The sequence below is a fragment of the Chiloscyllium plagiosum genome, chromosome 50 (assembly GCF_004010195.1).
Source record: "Chiloscyllium plagiosum isolate BGI_BamShark_2017 chromosome 50, ASM401019v2, whole genome shotgun sequence".
NCBI classification, from domain to species: Eukaryota; Metazoa; Chordata; class Chondrichthyes; order Orectolobiformes; family Hemiscylliidae; genus Chiloscyllium; species Chiloscyllium plagiosum.
The window spans coordinates 461903-480071 of NC_057759.1; the positions used below are offsets into that span (position 1 = coordinate 461903).

Sequence of the window (18169 nt, forward strand, 5' to 3'; positions counted from 1 at the left end):
TCGAATAGAGGGCTCCGCTGTCGAGTTAAACTCATTTTGCTGCCGCACAGATCGAGCTTTTTGAGCTGAGCGCTGACATTGTCGGTACTTTTAGACTAAAATCTTGAAATCAACAAATACATTGTCTTAAATTCTACCTTTGGGGTCTATTGGGGGAGCCGGGGAATAAGTTGAATTGAAAATGTTTTTGATTTTCACAAGAGAGACCCAGAAATATCATAATATTCGCGGACACACAAACACAGTTACGTTCGACTTACCGTCCGCCCTTTTCCGACAGCCTCTCTGACACAGTATTCACATTCACACAGTCACACGCCAGAAATATCATCAAATGTAAGTGTGGAAGGATAGAATGTCTCCTCCTTTCTGCCTTTGCTGCGGTGTCCAGGGCGTTAGTTGTAGTTTTTCTCCTCAGTAACTGTTACACTCTCATCAGCTCTATTGTTTACATCCTCAAAGATGGCCAGTCGGTTTGTCAAGCTTAGAAGACAGAACAGTGTGCACTGGAACAGGTCCTTCATGTTCATGCTGATTCTAGCAGATCCTGAATACTGTTTTGTCAAATGCTTCGCAATTGAAGCTTTCATTTTGATTTTTTCCCTGCAGGCTGACTGGTCTATAGTTCATAATTTTATATCTACCTCCCTTTTCCATTGGATTGCTTACACAAGCTAGCCCCCAATCTGTGTAACTTATAACAGAACTTATAGAATCTTGGAACGTGACCATCACTGCATCCAGTATTACTCAGCCCATTACATCTGGGACGTAGATGATCAAGGCCTGGTGTTTCCCAACCTTCAATCCTATCCACTGTCCCAACATCATTTCCCAAATAATACTGATTTGGTTCAGTTCTTCCCTCTCACTAAACTCACCAATACCACTCCTGTGTTAGTTGTGTGAATATTTGTGAACAGAGAACAATAGTATGCTTGCGATTTTTGAGACATTTTCATTCCCCATTTTGAACTCCCCTCTTTAATGTTGGAAGTGGCACGTGGTCCTCTTTGCTAACCTATTTATGTTCATTTCTCTCTTTACACATTTATTAGTGTTTTAGCAGTATTTTAAATGGTTTCCACAACATTACTCTTTTCTTCATTCGTTCTTTGTTAGTTAAATCGCTTTTAGCACTCATTTGTTAAATCTGGATCTGTTTGCAGCCTTCCCGTCTCGCTATATTCCCAAATTGTAGGCCTATTCTTTGGACCAAAAACTATCTTAAATAGTCGTTTCAAGTTTCACAACATTCTTTTTATAGGAGAGAGACGAGAATTGCACATAATATTCCAAAAGTGGCATTACCAATGTTCTGTACACCCATAACATGTTCTCCTAAGTCACATACTCAAAGCTCTGACCAGTAAAGGAAAACATATCAAATGCCTTCTTTGCTATCCTATCTAACTATAACTCCATGTTCAAGCAACAACGAACCTGCATTCCCACGTCTGTTTGTTCAGCAACACTCCATGGGACCTTAATATTAAGTGTGTAAGTCCTGCCCTGATTTCCCATTCCAATTTGCAGCACCTCATATTGATTTAAATTGAACTCAATATGCCTCTCCTGGGTCCAGTGTCCCATCTGATCGAGATCCTGCTGTATTCTGAGGTAGCCTTCTTTGTTGTTTAGTACACCTACAAATTTTGTGTAATCTGCAAACTTACTAACAATAAGTGGAACCTCACATCCAAATCATTCATAATAATGTGGAGGTGCTGCTGCTGGACTGGGGTTTGCAAAGTTAAAAATGACACTCCACCAGGTTATAGTCCAACAGGTTTATTTGGAAGTACAAGCTTTCTAAACACAGACACCTGATGGAGTAGCAGCAGTCTAAAAGTTTGTATTTCTAAATAAACCTGTTGGAATATAATCTGGTGTTCTGTCATTTTTTAACAACAATCATTTATATAAATGATGAAAAGCAGTGGACTCAGCAGTGATCCTTGTAGCACATCACTTGTCACAGGCCTTCAGTCTGAAAAGCATCCCTCCACCCACCACTCTCTGTCTTCTACCTTCAAACAAGTTCTGTATCCAAATGGCTAGTTCTCCCTGTATTCCATGTGATCCAATCTTGCTAATCAATTTCCCAATGGGGAGCTTTGTCAAACGCCTTACTGAAAGCCATTTAGATCACATCCACCACTTTGCCCTCATCAGTCCTCTTCCTTACCCATTCAAAAAAACTCAGTTGAGTTAGTGATACATGACTTCCCACGCAGAAAGCCATGTTGACTAACCCTCATCAATCCTGGCCTTTCAGAAAGATGTAATCCTGTCTCTCACAATCCCCTCAACTGTTTGCCTACTGTTGATGTTATGCTCACTCTTCAATAGTTCCCTGACTTTTCCTTACCACCTTTCTTAAATAGTGGCACCACATTATCCAGCCTCCAGTCTTTTTGCACTTCACCTGTGACTATGGATGATACGAATATCTCAGCAAGGGGCCCAACAATCACTTCCCTAGCTTATCATCATGTTCCAGGTCCACCTGATCGGGTGCTCGTACTTTATCCACCTTTTCTGTTTAAAAACATCCAGCAGCACCTCCTCTGTATTATGGATATTTTTAAAGATGTCACCATCTGTTTCCCCACGTTCTATATCTTCCATTTCCTTCTCCTCAGTAAGTACTCGCTTAGTATCTCCCACCTTTCCTTTTCTTCCACACATAGGCTGCCTTGCTAATCTTTGCTGGGCCCTCTTCTTTCCCTGGTTACCCTTTTGACCTGCATGTATTAATAAAATCTATTTGAATTTTCCTTAACACCATTTGCCAAAGCTTTGTTATGTCCCTTTTTTGTCCTGCTCATTTCCTTCTTAAGTATATCCCTACTGCCTTTATACTCTTCGAAGGATTCACTGAACCTCTCCTGTATTTAATTAATATATGCTTCCTTCTTATTTGGACCAAAAGCTCAACTTCTTTTCTCATGCAGCACTTCCTACACCTACCAGTCATGCCTTTCACCCGAACAGAACATACTGTCTTGTCTCTGTATCCTCATTTTCTAATTTTTCAGCCATCATTTTGCCTGTGAACATCTGCCCTCAGTCAACTTTTGAAAGTTTTTGCACAATACTCCCAAAATTAGCCTTCCTCTAAATTAGAAATTTAATTTTTTGATCTGGTCTATCCTTTTCCATCAGAGTTTTAAAACTAATAAAATTATGATCATTGGCCCCAAAGTGCTCCCCCACCAACACATCATTATATCACAAGAGTAGGTCAAGATTTGCACCTTATCTAGAAGATACATTCACATGCTGAATCAGAAACTTTTCTTGTACACACTTAAAACATTTCTTTATGTCCAAAACATTAACAATATGGTAGCTATAATCTATGTTTGGAATGTTAAAATCCCTCACCATAACCACACCATTATTCCTGCAGACCTAAGATCTCCTGACAAATTTGTTTCTCAATTTCCTGCTGACTGTTAGGGTGTCCGCAGTCCAATCCCAATAACGTGACCAAACCCTTTCTTAATTCTCAGTTCCATCTAAATAATTTCCATGGCTATAAGCCCAAGGAATATCCTCCCTCAGTATAGGTGTGACCTTATCTCTTACCAAAATGTCACTACCCATTTTCTCTTGCTGATCCCTCCCCCCATCCTTCCTATAACATTTGATTCCTGGAACATTGAGCTGCCAGTTGTGTCATCCCCAAACCATGTCTCTGTACTTGCTATGATATCCCAATTCCAATCCCATTTTCCTAACCATGTCCTGAGTTCATCCTCCTTCTCTGTTAGGCCTCTTGCATTGAAATAAATGCAGTTTAAATTATCAATCCAACCTCATTCTCTTCTATGTTCCTGTCTGCCCTGGGTGTTTACTTACCGACTACCAGCCTCAGATTGATTGCTATCTCCCTGTTCCCACTTACCTCACCCCAAGCCCACACCTTACGAGTTTAACCCCTCCCCAGAAGCTCAAGGAAATGTCCCGGCCAATATAGTAGTCCCCTTCCAATTCAGGTGTATTCCATCCTTTTTCTACAAGTCACATCTTCCCCAGAAGAGATTCCAATGATCCAAAAACTTGAACACCTCTCCCCCTCACCAGCTCCTGAGTTGGGCATTCCTCTGCTCTATCATCCTATTCCTACCCTCAGTCGCTCGTAGCAGTGGGAGTAATCTAGATATTACTATCGGAGAGGAACTGCTTTCTAAATTCTTGCCTCTCTTCCTTCTTCCTTCGAAATCTCATCCCTTTCCCCTCCTGTGTAGTTAGTTCCAATGTGTAAGCCCCTTTGTGAATATCCTGCACTCTCGCCGAGAGATCCTTGATCCTGACACCAGGGAGACAACACACTACACTGATTTCAAGCTATCGGCCAGACAGACGTCTATCTGTGCCGCTGACAAAGAGATTCGAGTTTTGTAATTTGTAAAAGAAGGACCTTCGAAATCGCGACTACCTCCATCTGAAACGATAAAGGCAGCTGATGTCAGGGAACATCGCCGTGATATCGGACAAGTTCCCCTCTAAGGCACTCACCATGCTGACTTGGAAATAAAACTGCTTTCTTTCACAGTCACTGGATCAAGACCCTGGAACTCCGTGTTCATGGCATTGTGGGCAGCACATGGACAACAGCTGTTCCAGAAGGTGGCTCACCACCGCCTTCTCAAAGGGATGGAGAATAAATGGTAGGCTCAGCCAGCGACATCCACGTTCCAGGAGCGAATAAACAAAAACAGCTGGGGTCTCTCATTGTGCCATACAATACATCACAAGGTTTCTGTCTGAGCATACATGCCACTAAAATCTGTCATCCACGACAAACTAAATCGAGTCCCATAGATGTTGTTGCACACCTGGTCTGACTTTTGCACATGCCTCCTGACCCAGAAATAAACACCGACACTGTGATTCAAGACTCTCTCCATCAGTTATTTTCTGCCTTCGTAAGAATGTTCCACTTATTCCATCTCTCTGTATGTTACTTTGGGCAAGGAGTTAATATTTCTGGATGAGGGGTCAGCAGGATTAAATACCACAGTTAACATTCGATCAGACGTGATGTTATTGAATGGGGGAGCACAGGGATGGGCCGAGTGGCCGCCAGCTTCCCCGCTCCCTGAGCAGATTGTGAGAGAGCCGGAGGGAGGAGTTATTAACATGACCCGGGAATGAGCTCCATTGGAGCTTCATAAAGAGGCAATTCCCAGCTTGAAACCTTCTCTGCCCTTTCCCCCACAGCCCCAGTTCCTTTGGTCAAATTGAGAGAAAAGGGAATTGGGGAAATGATCAATTTGTTTCTGGGAATCATTGGGAAAAGCAGCGCATGCGCGATGCCTCATCGTCCGATCGCCTCCCCCAAAGTTGATTGTTCCTGAGCAGAGGAGCGCATGCGTGAGGCCCTCCCCCAGTGCTGCCATTGAGGAGCATTTACTCAGTGAGTGCAAGAGGTTTGTTTGAAACAGACCGCAATGGAGAGATCAGCGCCCGGGGAAGCGAGGGAACAGCAGGCTCCTTCCAGCAGCACATCGGGATGGGAGCCTGGGACACAGAGGGGGCTCCGAGACCGGGATTGGTTCGGGGTGAGTTCAGGGAGAACCGGGGGCTGTTTGTAAGAGGCCGAGCGGAGCAGGAACTGGTCCTGGAACTTGGAGTGAGCGGGCTGGGGGGAAGAGAGAGGCCTTTCTCGGGCTGTGTGTGGGCCTGCTGAGGGAGGCAGAGCGGGAAGAAGGTGCTGTGGGAAATCATTCCATTTGTGGAGATGTCCATATGTTGGTGAGTTTATTTTATCTAAGTGAAATATTTTAGAATTTGGGAAACAGAAAAAGACTGGAACGAGCTCAGGGCTCGAGTGGAACCAGGATCTGCACAGTTCACCTTGCCCTGTTCAAAAACAAAGAATTATAATAATCATAACCTGGATATTGCATTGATCATTTGATGACTTCCTACTCAACTGCTAGTGATGTACAGGAGCTCTCTCTTTTGTCTTTCTCCAGACAAATATTTGATGGACTAATCCAAGGTTGACCAACTGCTTCTCACACCCAGCAGGTATGTTACCACTGTCAGAGAGGAGAATGTCCTTTCCACAGTCAGAGTGGATTGAGTCAGACACACATTGAGCTCCATTTCCAGAAGTATACATTCAATCCAAGAGTTAAACACAACTGACGATATATAAATCTACATCATTTTGCCCTGTTCTCAGTGCTTACCACCTCAGTGACAGTAAATTCCACTACTCAAAACCAATTATCATCTGTAAGATTGGAATCAGATTCGACTGTATGCTTATAATAAATATACATTTATGAGCTGCATTAAATTCGTATGTAGATTTGGCATTTTTAAAGTTACAATCAATTAGAACAAACCGATCATGGTGTTACATGTTTATAATAAATATAAATATGAAGTGTGTATTTGAGTGCAGATATAGAAGCAATGTTGGGCATTTATGAGTAACTGAGCAGGACAAAATTATTCTTTTGATAAACAGTTGTCATGTACAAAGACAATAATTAAACAATGTAAATTTCAAATGAACCTCTTGGTCAAGCCTTATTTGCAGAGGATGCTTCTAGAGAGGATGCTTATTGCTCATTCACATACGTACATCCACATCTGTGTCTGTCTCTGTCTCTCTCATTCTCACTCTCAGCCTGGTGTTGATGAAAACACAATTTATGCATGCTCCCATTCTGGTTGAGGGCCTCAGTAATGCAGAATCATTTCCACACTTTTTAATGTATGAAACACTGATTGATAAGACATTAAACCCACCTCATAAAGTGCATCAGATCATGACATGCAGGACTGGAAACACAAAGAGACATACAATGTCTGTGTGATATTGACCAGTACCATTCTTCTCAGTGTTACGGATTGGCAGCACAACAGAAAACTCACTCACATTCAGCCAGTTAATGGTTAAAAGGTAGAAAAATGCAATTTAGGCCAACAAATACTTCCAGATGACAGTCATAAATTGACTGACCAAATTATTAATCGCTTCAGAAGATATTAGTGTTAGATGTTCAATTATTGCAGTGCCCAGCAGCAACTGACAAAGACTTATACACACACACACAATGTAAAATTAAACCTGATATTTAATACAGTAAAATTCAAATTCTTTGCAAAGGTAAGTATTGAACCAACATTCATCCCTCAATCACACAGGTTTAGCGAACATTGAACTGGTTTATCCTACACACTGCCTGAAAACACACAACTGAACGTAGAAAGAGAATGGTATTCATATACGTGACTCGTCACTGTTGCACACAGAGCAAAAGTGGCACTATAGGTATCCAAAGGCCGATAACTGCAGAATTAATCTCAAATTGGCATTTACACTGAGACACTGGCAGTGAGTAGATGAAGTTCAGAATGCCAAACAGTTAGTGGAAATTAGTATGGAGAACAGATAAAGAATAGAATGTCCCAGCACAGACACAACAGGCTGAATGTCCATACCAATTCTGTGATTGAGTCATAAATCACAAAATGCATGAGCTTAAGGTCCAATCACAACACCTAAGAACTGCTATCACAGATATACATCAAGTCCTAAACTCTCGTATAGACACAACTGAAACTGACAGACATCGATTGATATCTGCTTTCTCATATTCACATTGCAGCAACTGGACGGGAGAGAACAATAATCCCACACACACACATACGACAGGTACAGGTTGACAACTAGATTAACACATTCGTGTAGCAAAACCTGACAGGTACAGTATGATAAATGAATTTGCATATTTATAAACAAGAAGCTGGTATATACAAATTAGTAACTGCACTCTCAGATGCACAGAGCAGAATCTGACAGGGACAGGTTGGTTAATAACTCACACATGCAGGTGGTAGTAAATTTCGGAGAAAGATTGATAACTACACTCATATGCACAAAGCAGAAACTGACAGGAATAGATTGATTATGCTCCCAATTTCAAATCATCTAAATTGACGTGTACGCTTTGATAACGACACTCACATATTCATAGAGTAGAAAGTGACAGATAGAGATTGATAATAAAACAGAAATTAGTGGAAAATTCACATGTGAGGCAGCATTTCAGGTCTACTGACCGGTCCACAGGACTGATGGTGGCAAGGAAAATGCACACAATGTGTTCTCCTCTATGTTGGGGAAACTGAATGTAGATTGGGTGTCCACCTTGCAGAATGCATACATTCTATCCACACAAAAAGACCTGAGCTTACAGTTGCCTGCCACTTCAATACACCACCCTGTTCCCTGGCCAACATCTCTGTCTCAGGCTTGCTGCAGTGTTCCAATGAAGCTCAGTCCACGCTGGAAGAACAGCACCTCATTTTCTGCTTGAGAATTCGACAGCCTTCTGGACTCAATATTGAGTTCTACAACTTTAGGGCTTGGGGTCTCCCATTTAATTACCCAGAACCCCACACATCTGGCCTTGTTAACATATAGTCTGCTATGATACACCACCAATTGTTAGCCACTAACAGCCCCTATTAATAGGCTATCCACCCTCTTAGTCTGACAGTTATCCACTCCTTTGTCTATCTCCATCTGTCTTTTACTCGTCACTCTTCCACTCACCGTTTCTTCTGTATAAAACACTAATATTTTCCTAGCTGCCACCAGAAAATACAGAAGTTTGAATACATTGACCAACAAACTCAAGAACAGCTTCTCTGCTGTCATCAGACTTTTAAATGAACAGCTGAAATTTTAAGGCGAAAGTGGGTACTGCAGATCGTGGAGATTAGAATCCAGATTCCTTGCTGGAAAGGCGCAGCAGGTCAGGCAGCATCTGAGGAGCAGGAAAATCGATGTTTTGGACATTCCTGATGAAACACTTTTGCCCGAAACATCGATTTTCCTGCTCCTCGGATGCTGCCTGACCTGCCGTGCTTTTCCAGCACCACTCTCATCTCGCTCAAAGTTTAACGTTAATCTTTCTCTTTGCAGCTTTAATACTGTAATGTGGATTCTGTTCTATTATCCTGATGCATTTTGTATGATATTATCTGCCTGTAAAGCACACAAAACAATACTTTCTATTGTATCTCAGTGCATGTGACAATAATCAGATCAAAACAAATGGATAACTATACTCACATATTCATAAAGTTAAAGACTTTTCTCTCTCCACGATGATCTTTTGGATTTTGACAGTGGGAAAATTGGGTGATGGTAGCACAATTGATTATCACGGAGCTGTGGTTAGATTGTGCGTCAATGATAATTGTCAGGTGTTGATGGGTATGGCGAATTAAAATTCTTCATTAGTTTTGACCCCATTAAATTCTTTTTAAAATCATTACATCAAACTGGTTCCAACTGATAGTCCCAATCAATGGACGAACTGCACGGCTTTTGATCTAGGTGTGTATCCTCTGCAGTTCCTGTCACAGATGCTGTGCTGTTTTTCTGCACTAATGGGACTGAGATACATTCTGGAGAGAGCCTGGTTCTCCCGTGACTGGTGAAGGAAGGCACTGAGCCCCAGTTACTTTGGTACCATGACAATGTACTGCAAATAAATGGCAATGCAAGCTACCATGTGACTGCCGGTGGTGGTGAGCTGGTTAGCCATTCATTCCAGAGAGACAATGTCGGGAGTATCACTGTGCAGCAATCAACAATGGAATCAAAAACACTATTTTTAACGTGACCTGCGACAATTTCAACTTCACACTGCAAGGTCAGAATGACAGTTAGATCATAAATAGACAGAGCACAGAGAAACACCAACCACTCCATCTAGTCTGTGCCAGTTAGAAACAGTTACCCATCTCAATTTGGTAGGTGATGGCTGGTTGGTATCATCATGAGGTTATTAATCCAGAAACATGGCTCATGCTTGCAGGATCCCAGTTCAAATCCCGCCCATACGAGATGGTGGAATTTTCAAGAATTGAAATCTAGAATGGAAAGTCTTATGAAGAGGAGTGCAGTGGAGATTCACTAGGATGGTCGTTGGGATGGGACCTCAAAGAGATGTTTAAGATTCTGAGGGTCCTGGATGGGGCGAAACGAAGCAACACTTCTCCTTCTTGAAGAGTTAATAACAAATGGGGCATCATTTTAAAGTGAAGAGCAGGAGGGTTAGAGAGAGACTGTAGGATTGCTTCATTCAGATGGTGGTGGGAGTCTGGAATGCACGGCCTGGGAGTGTCATTGAGGAGAGAAACCTCGCAACCTTCATAATATACTTTGATGAGCACTCGAAGTGTCATAACATTCAAGGATGTGGATGCTTAGAGCGGGAAAGGGGGGACTAGTGCGTGTATTGATGGAATTTCCGTTGTTCAGTCCGAATGGGCGAAAGGACCTCCTTTGTACTGCAAAATTCAATGATTCTGACTCACTCCATATAACTTGACATTAGTTTCATTTTTTTTTAAAAAAGTTGTTTATTTAATATTGTCACAGTTTGCCCCATAGCTCTGAGTATCACAATGATCGATTGATTTGGTGGCTCAGCGTTTAGCACTACTGCCTCACAATGCTTGGCATCCACGTTCGAAATCGGTATTGGGTGATTGTCTGCGTGGAGTCTGTACCTTCTCACCGTGTCTGAGTGTGTTTCTTCCCACAGTCCGAAAGTGTGCAGGTTAGATGGATTGACCACGCTAAATTGCTCACAGTCTCCAGAGATGTGAAGGATAGATGGCATAGTCATAGGAAATGCAGGCTTACAAGGATAGTATGGAGGATAGGTTGGATAGTCTTTGAAGGATTGGTGTGAACTCGGTCGCTAAATTGCCTGCTTCCACACTGTAGGAATTCTGTGGTCCATCTGATGGTGTGGTTTCTGTTGTGTAGAAGGTTAAAATTACCTCCCAAGGGGCATGCAAGTAAGAGAGCTTTACTTATACAGAAAGAATGCACAAGCACCTATACCTCCCAGTAACATTTCTACTCTGAGAAAACTGTAGTTTTCACCGTCAACATTCGAAACAGTCAAGCTGATGGCAATTTGACATGTTAACATCAAACTGGAATTAAAAGACAGTTGGCAGTTTCAACTTTTAGAAATGCAACAAAGATCATCATGAGAGGTAGGTATAAATGACAATTGGCACGAGGTGCACCTTTGAAATATACCATTCCCTGCCCTTTTCTAAACAATCGAGTCACAGCAGGAAGGAAGCCCTTTGGCACAACTCATAGCTTGCCAACCAGGTTTTTGAAACTGAATTAGTCCCATTTGCCAGTGTTTAGTCCATGCCCCCTAAACCATCCTGTCATTGCACATGCCCAAATGTCTTTTGAACGTCACAATTGTACTCACCTCTATTATTTCTTCCGGCTGCTCGTTCCATATATGGACTACCTTCTCACCTTAAACCTATGCCCTTTAATTCTGGATTTCAGAATCTATATTTCTCTATATCACCATATCTATGCCTCTCATGATTTTTCAAATCTCTATAAAGCCACCCATCAGCCTCCTGCACGCCATCGAAAAAAAAATTCGAGCATATCCAGCCTCTCCTTAGAAATCAAACCTCCAATCTTGATAAAACCGTTGAAAATCTTTCCTACACACTTTCCAGTTTAACAGTACGCATCGTTGCAGGGCAACCTGAATTGTAAGCTGTACTCCAAATGTGCCTCTACCAATGGTAACATTAATTCTGTCCCTGCGGATTTTGATATTTCACTTCCGAAGAAAACAAGCAAGCATCTTTCTTGTTTCGATTTTGATTGTTATACTCTCTATCATATTGTTGATCTCGTCTTTTACTCTGTATCCACCAAGTATTTGCATAATTTCAAAAGTTAATGAGAAACTGTTTGTGTTCTTCTGTGTTTTTTTTCTAAGATGTTTTACAGGAAGTGAAATTTTCATCTCAGAAAATACATTGTTGATTGGCAGGATTGTTGCTTGTTTTCGGACCAGCTAATCTGGGTGTTTTATTAGCCCAGCAATAATACCGTTAAGCCTTTTGATGCTCGGAAGAGCTCCACTTTGCAGTGCACTAAGAGAACACCTCTTTCTGGTTCAGACTTTGCAAGTTCAAGTCCTACCACAGAATGTGCAACAGGTTGATCAGAAAACGAAGTAAATTTGGAATTTACTTCATGTTAATTGTCTCCCAATTTACCAGGGTGTGTCCTTTTTGTCTTCACTGAAATTCGTTATTCCCTTGAACAGTTATTTTGTCCGTGCCTTGCAGCCGTTGTTTTGGTTCGGCTCACAATTTTCTTTGCGTTGGAACTGAGAAATAAATCCGAGAACTTGAACAGTTTAAATGGTAATAAAGGTGAAAATCCTATTAATTATGTAAGTTTCTCACTGATTTCTTTTTAAAAAGATCTTTAAAGCAATATTTCTAAAATTTGGAATCATGTATTGTAATACTACAAATTATGGGAGTAAATTTGCCAATCTCTCAATTTACGTTTCGGTCAATATCATAATAGGATCGTTAGGCCTGATTGGCCGACTACTGATCTTGATTTTTTTAGTTGTTTCGGAGAGAATTTCAGCATGTTAACACTGATGGAGCAGACGATTTATTTCAAAGTTGGGATGGTGACTGGCTCGGAGGGGAGCTTGCAGGGAGTGGTGCCCCCATGTATCTGCTGCCCTTGTCCGAGATGGAAGAGGTTGTGTGATTGTAAGGTGCTGTCGAAGGATCATTGGTGAATTTCCCCAGCTTTTCTTATGCAGATTTAACATTTTCAGACTAGTGACCCCTCTTTAAAACAGTTCCAGGAAGTCTGGTTGAATGAATACTTGCTCCTTTCTCTTCTTCTGTCAAAGGATTTGCCCTTTTCTCTGAAAGTTCCTTTTGACAATTCTGATAACATCGAAATGATCAGTTGTTGTTTTCGAGTTTTGAACAATTTGGGACTAAATCTGAAACAGGTTTTAGACACTGCTTGCTTGGGAAGGACTTTGACCTCTTTTTTTCCTGCAGTTCAAACTAAGTCAAGAAGCTGGACAACTGACAGAACAATACAGTCTTTCAGTGATTCACCCGGGACTTTTATTCTCGTTCATCACAATTAATATCGACATTTTTCTTCACCAGCTGCATGATACAAGATTCCAAGAAGCTGGCAGACTATTGACTGTTTAAGAACAAATGAATTCCAACTCAAGTCCATAGGTACATAAATTCGCAGATTCATGACCAAAGACAAAAGAAAATGAGACTTGTCACAAACGTGAAATGATAAATCGTGTTTGTTGAGCAAGGATCTAGCTGATGCCTGTGGGGATCAGTAAATCTAATGACAAATACATGTATAATATAAGAACATATATGTATGTCGTGTTGGGACCATTATTGTTCCTCTTCATTTTTGGAGGTGTGAGCTGAAGTTGAATATTGAAATTGGAACTTTGACCAGCAGTTTGCTTCTGCTTCATTTATAGAAGTAAACTAAACAGATGTTTGCATTTTGGAAATGGCCTGGAAACGTAACTCTAGGTTAGTTATTGTTCGAGGAACACTGAAGACATTTCTGACTCAAAACTGAGTTTAAATAATAGACATTAATTAGATTACCTTACTGTATAACCTGGCTCTGATAAAGGCATAGCATTAATATTAAATTGTTCATTTTAGTTCAAGTCATAAATTTGCTGTCAGGTGCCTGTTATTCTTAGAGTTTGGTTAGGAGCAATTGGGCAGTTTGGAGAATCATTGAATATCTTTATTTCACTATGTTGTGAATGCAATGATAGCGAATGTGATTTAGCTTGTTGTCATTGTGTTCTTATGAAGAGCAATCGCGCTGCCAATGTGTTGGCTGGCATAGGTACTGAACAGGAACTGAAATCTGACACGAGACCCAAATTGCAATTAAAGGCTTCAGAAATCACGGTGTGTGTGATACATCGGAGTGAGGCTATGGCTTTGTGTATCTCAAGTGAACTGTGTTGCGTTTTACAGTACAATGTAAACTTTGGATGTGTGTCAATTAAATAGTAAAAGTTGAAGCTGTCCCTCTGAAACGAGTCTGTGCTTCTTGTTATTTTTCAAGGTTGTTTTCATAGATTATGTGACAATGTGATCCTCTCTTAAACTCACCAGCTTACAGTCAAAGACAACATGAGGAAGACTTGCACTCTGCTCGGCCTTACCGCAGTCCAATTCTGATTGAAACGCATAGTAACTCTATCCTCCGTTGATTGCTTGGAAATGGGAATTATGAAGAAGCAACTGGAGCATACTTGTCAATATCAACATTTTAGCTCCGAAATTCAGGCATTAGACTGAAATAGCCTAGTAGATTCTTTAAGATCTGATCCAAATGGATGCAGGAAGTACACCCTGTTATATTGCAAATTTATTAGCTTAACATAATTTATGATATATGCAAACTGATGAGTGAATCTATGAGCTTAACCTACGTCAGATATATACAGACAGCGAGTCTCACTGCCTTGTCTTCATATCTGGGTAACTCCACCCGCTTTGAGCTCAATCCCATTTTCTAAGTTCCATGAAATGTGACATATGCAGAAACGTCCCCTAATTGAATGATCCCCAGAGGTGCACCACTCTGAATCAAACAGTGTGCGCTGCATTGCCGTTCTGAACAGTTTTTTAGGCATTCCTCTGTGCTTGGTGATCACAACAAAGTCCAGACCTTGCTGAAAAACAGGCCAGTCCCAATCCTAATGCAGGACATTGCCAGTTAAAACAAACTGCTTTAGACACTGAGTCATGTTGAAAGAACTCCACAAAGGCTGGTACCTTGTGAATAAGATACTCTTTATTTACAATAGTACAATAGTACTTGACAATGGCCCAACTTCTTCAGAGTTAGCATCCAGAGTGCAAAGAACACTTGTCACTTCCATTTATGTCTGTCAGCCAGGGCTCCCTGATTGGACCAATTTAACAGTCCCAATCAGGGAGCTCATGTTCTTTGATATTCACTTGGCTGACCTCTTAACAATCACAACAGGCATAATTGCAACAATTAAAATACATTTGGACTGACACATGAATAGGAAAGATTTAGAGGGATACAGACGAAATGTAGGCAAATCGAATTCGTTCACTTTGGGAAATCTGGCCAGCCTGATTGAATTGTGGCGTTTGGCCTATTTGCATTCCATATCACTCTATAACGATATGACTCCCTGAACAGTTCAGGATTCTCCTTTCCAATCTCTCCCCTCACATGAGGTGTGGTGATCCTCCGGTTAGGCCAGCACCAGTCATGTTTCTGTAATGACAGAACATCCCGGATGATCGGGTAATGTTATGCTGGCTGTTAACTTAATCGTTTCTTGATAGTTTATGTTTTCCCACAGCAGGTTAACCCGATTCAAAGATAACTGAACCAGGTCTGTTTACAATATTGGAGAGTTTGCAAAAAGGTTTTAAAAACTCTTTTTTACGTTATACCCAAACACAGCGAGTACTCTCAATATTTCTTGAAATGTATTGGTATTTGCAAGCACTGCCAATTCAAGTTAAATCTTTAGTATGAAATGTTTTTAGACCTTACTTTGGCCACATTTGGAGTATGGTGTGCAGTTCTGGTTGCCACCCAGCAGTGTCTTTGCTGAGTCTTTTGAGAGGGTGAAAAAGAGATTTACCAGGATGTTCCTGTATAAGAGTGCATTAACTATGAGGAGAGGTTGACATCCTCGGTGGTTTTCATTACCAAATGTGTGCTGAGGTGATACCTCGTAAAAACATAAAATTAACATAGGCAAGGAGAAGGTGGATAGTCGGTGTTTATTTCCCAGGGAAGGAATGTTGAATATAGTGGCGGGCGGGAAGGAATCATAGGTTTATGGGGAAATGTAAAAAAAATTGATATGTGCAAGGCAACTATTTTTACACAGAGAGAGGTAGATGCCTGGAACGTGCTGCCAGGGAATGTAGTAGAAGCAGCTATGATTGCAATGTTTACTGGGTATTTAGACAGACACATTAAGAGGCAGAGAAACGAGAGAGACCGTGCGCAGGCAGATGGAATTAACATAGAACAGCGGTCATTGTCAGAATCACACATGGTGACCCGAAGGGCCTATTGCAGCACTATTTGCCTCGGTGGGGCATCACACAGATTATCCAATTTCGAATGGCCAATTGCGGTTCGGTAGCAAGCGAACATTTTCTTCCTGTATTTAGCTACATCAAGAGAGAGGAGTGGTCAATCAGATTTTTTTTTTAGAAAAACTCAGCATTGTACCATTACAATAACCAATAAATTAGCCATGTTCACTTTTTCTGCAGATCAGCTGTTAATGATTGTACTGTTAAACTGTAATGTCGTTAAACACAAATCTTTGTGTAACCATTTAGCCATTGTTTTGACAAGCTGCTCGCTGTTGCATTGTTACTTCAAAGAAGGAAGGATTCCCTTCCAATTTATATACTTGGAATACATTTGCAGTAATATTGTGTGAACAGAACAATTGAACTGCATAGGAGTGCTTTCTTAAAGACTTCCTCACTGAATGAATACAATGGCTTTGAAAATGCAATGTATGAGATTAGACCCCAGCTATCATTAGTCTTGGGAACGGACTAAAAATTAGAAATGACTGAGTTCTGTCTCATCGAAGCAAGTATGGCCAGTAAAGATATTGGACAAATACTTGTTTCAATAAATGATAGCTTCAACGCATATTCATTTGACACCTGGCCTGAAAAAGGTGCATTTGCAAATTCTTTATTTTTTTAAAGCGTAAGTCCGTCGGAGTCTAACTTAATAAAAGATGTATGTGAAGAAAGAAAGATAGATAGAGCAGTGAAGAAAGAAACAAAATATGTTATTAACTCCAAGACTGTATATACAGAACTCGTTATTGAAAATCAGAAAACTGCTGACTCACCACAACCACAAACTGTCCCCTGTCCAGTGATTGAGTACAGCTCTTTTGTTTGAGCAGAAGGCAGGAAGAAAAAACAAACTTTGGTCAGTTCACACGAGCTGCACAAAATTGAAAATTGAACTTTCTCCCAGTTACCACCGACACAATATTGTTCAGATACACCTTCTGTGTAAAGCAGCAATCTACCTGCACTTAACTCAACTGTATTCATTTCACACAATGTGGTCTCCGCCGCACAGGACCATCAGTTTGTGGAGCGCCTAGTTTCCCAAAGCCCGCTCCTTCAACAGCCCACCATTTTCCACGCTGACCATCCTTTCCTTTATAGGATTGGGAGGTCATGTTGCGGCTGTACAAGGCAATGGTCGGCCAATTTTGGAAATTTCTGATGCAATTCTGATCATCCTCCTATTGGAAGGATGTTGGGAAAATTGAAAGGTTCCGAAAATATTCACAAATATGTTGCCAGGATTGGAGAATTTGAGTAATGGAGACAGAATGAATAGGCTGGAGCAGTTTCCCCTGGAGCTTCGGAGACTGAAGGGTGAACTTATGGAGGTTTATAAAATCATGAAGGCCATGGACAGGATAAATAGAGAAAATATTTTCTTGGGATGGGGGAGTCCAGAACTAGAGTGCATAGATTTAGGTTGAGGGGGAAAGATTTGGAAGCGAGCTAAGGGGCAACTTTCTCATGCAGAGGATTGTGTGTGCACGGAATAAGCTGCCAGATGAAGTGGAGGAGGCTGGTACAACCACAGCATTTAGATGGGTATATGTGTAGGAAGTGATTAGAGAGATTTGAACCAAGTGTTGGCAAATGGGACTAGATTAGTTTAGGATATCTGGTCTGTTCCTGTACTGTATGACTCTATGACCAGTATTAGAATCTTGGGATCTTGCAGTGCTCCAGCGACGCTCCAATCAAGCTGGAAGAACAGCATATCATCTCCTGCTTGGGGACCCTGCAGTCTTCACTAATCAGTAACGAGCTCAATCATTTTAGAGACTGATAGAACTCTTTCCATGTTCTTTACCCATCCACCACACCCCAGGCCGACATGGGCTGCTTTGAACAGACCTGCCACATTCTTACTTACTCATTGTCCCCACTATCAGCTTTTCCCCTTTCCTAGTCAAACTAATTATTATTTCTTTTTCGGTTAAAATTTCATTCATTCTTTTTGGGCTATGTGTCTACTTATCTGCTCATTCCTTTCTATCACCCCAGTAACTTCTGTACTTATATCATCTTTTGTTCGCTGCTATCAGCTTACCTATTCCCACAGAGATCAGTGTTGAGGAATCAGTTTGCCAGAATATAAATATGCATACAAGTATTTCATAGTTAG

General features: G+C 41.1%; 1 long non-coding RNA gene across 2 annotated transcripts; it reads left to right on the forward strand.

Annotated features, from left to right (window-relative positions):
- The first annotated feature begins 5522 nt into the window (after positions 1–5522).
- On the forward strand, positions 5523–13962 carry LOC122544638. Of its 2 annotated transcripts, none has more exons than XR_006310381.1 (3): positions 5523–5573; positions 5991–6045; positions 12928–13962. It is a non-coding gene; the product is annotated as an uncharacterized LOC122544638 (long non-coding RNA). The 2 variants fall into 2 exon arrangements; XR_006310382.1 differs by lacking the exon at positions 5523–5573 and adding an exon at positions 5726–5766.
- The last annotated feature ends 4207 nt before the right edge of the window (positions 13963–18169 follow it).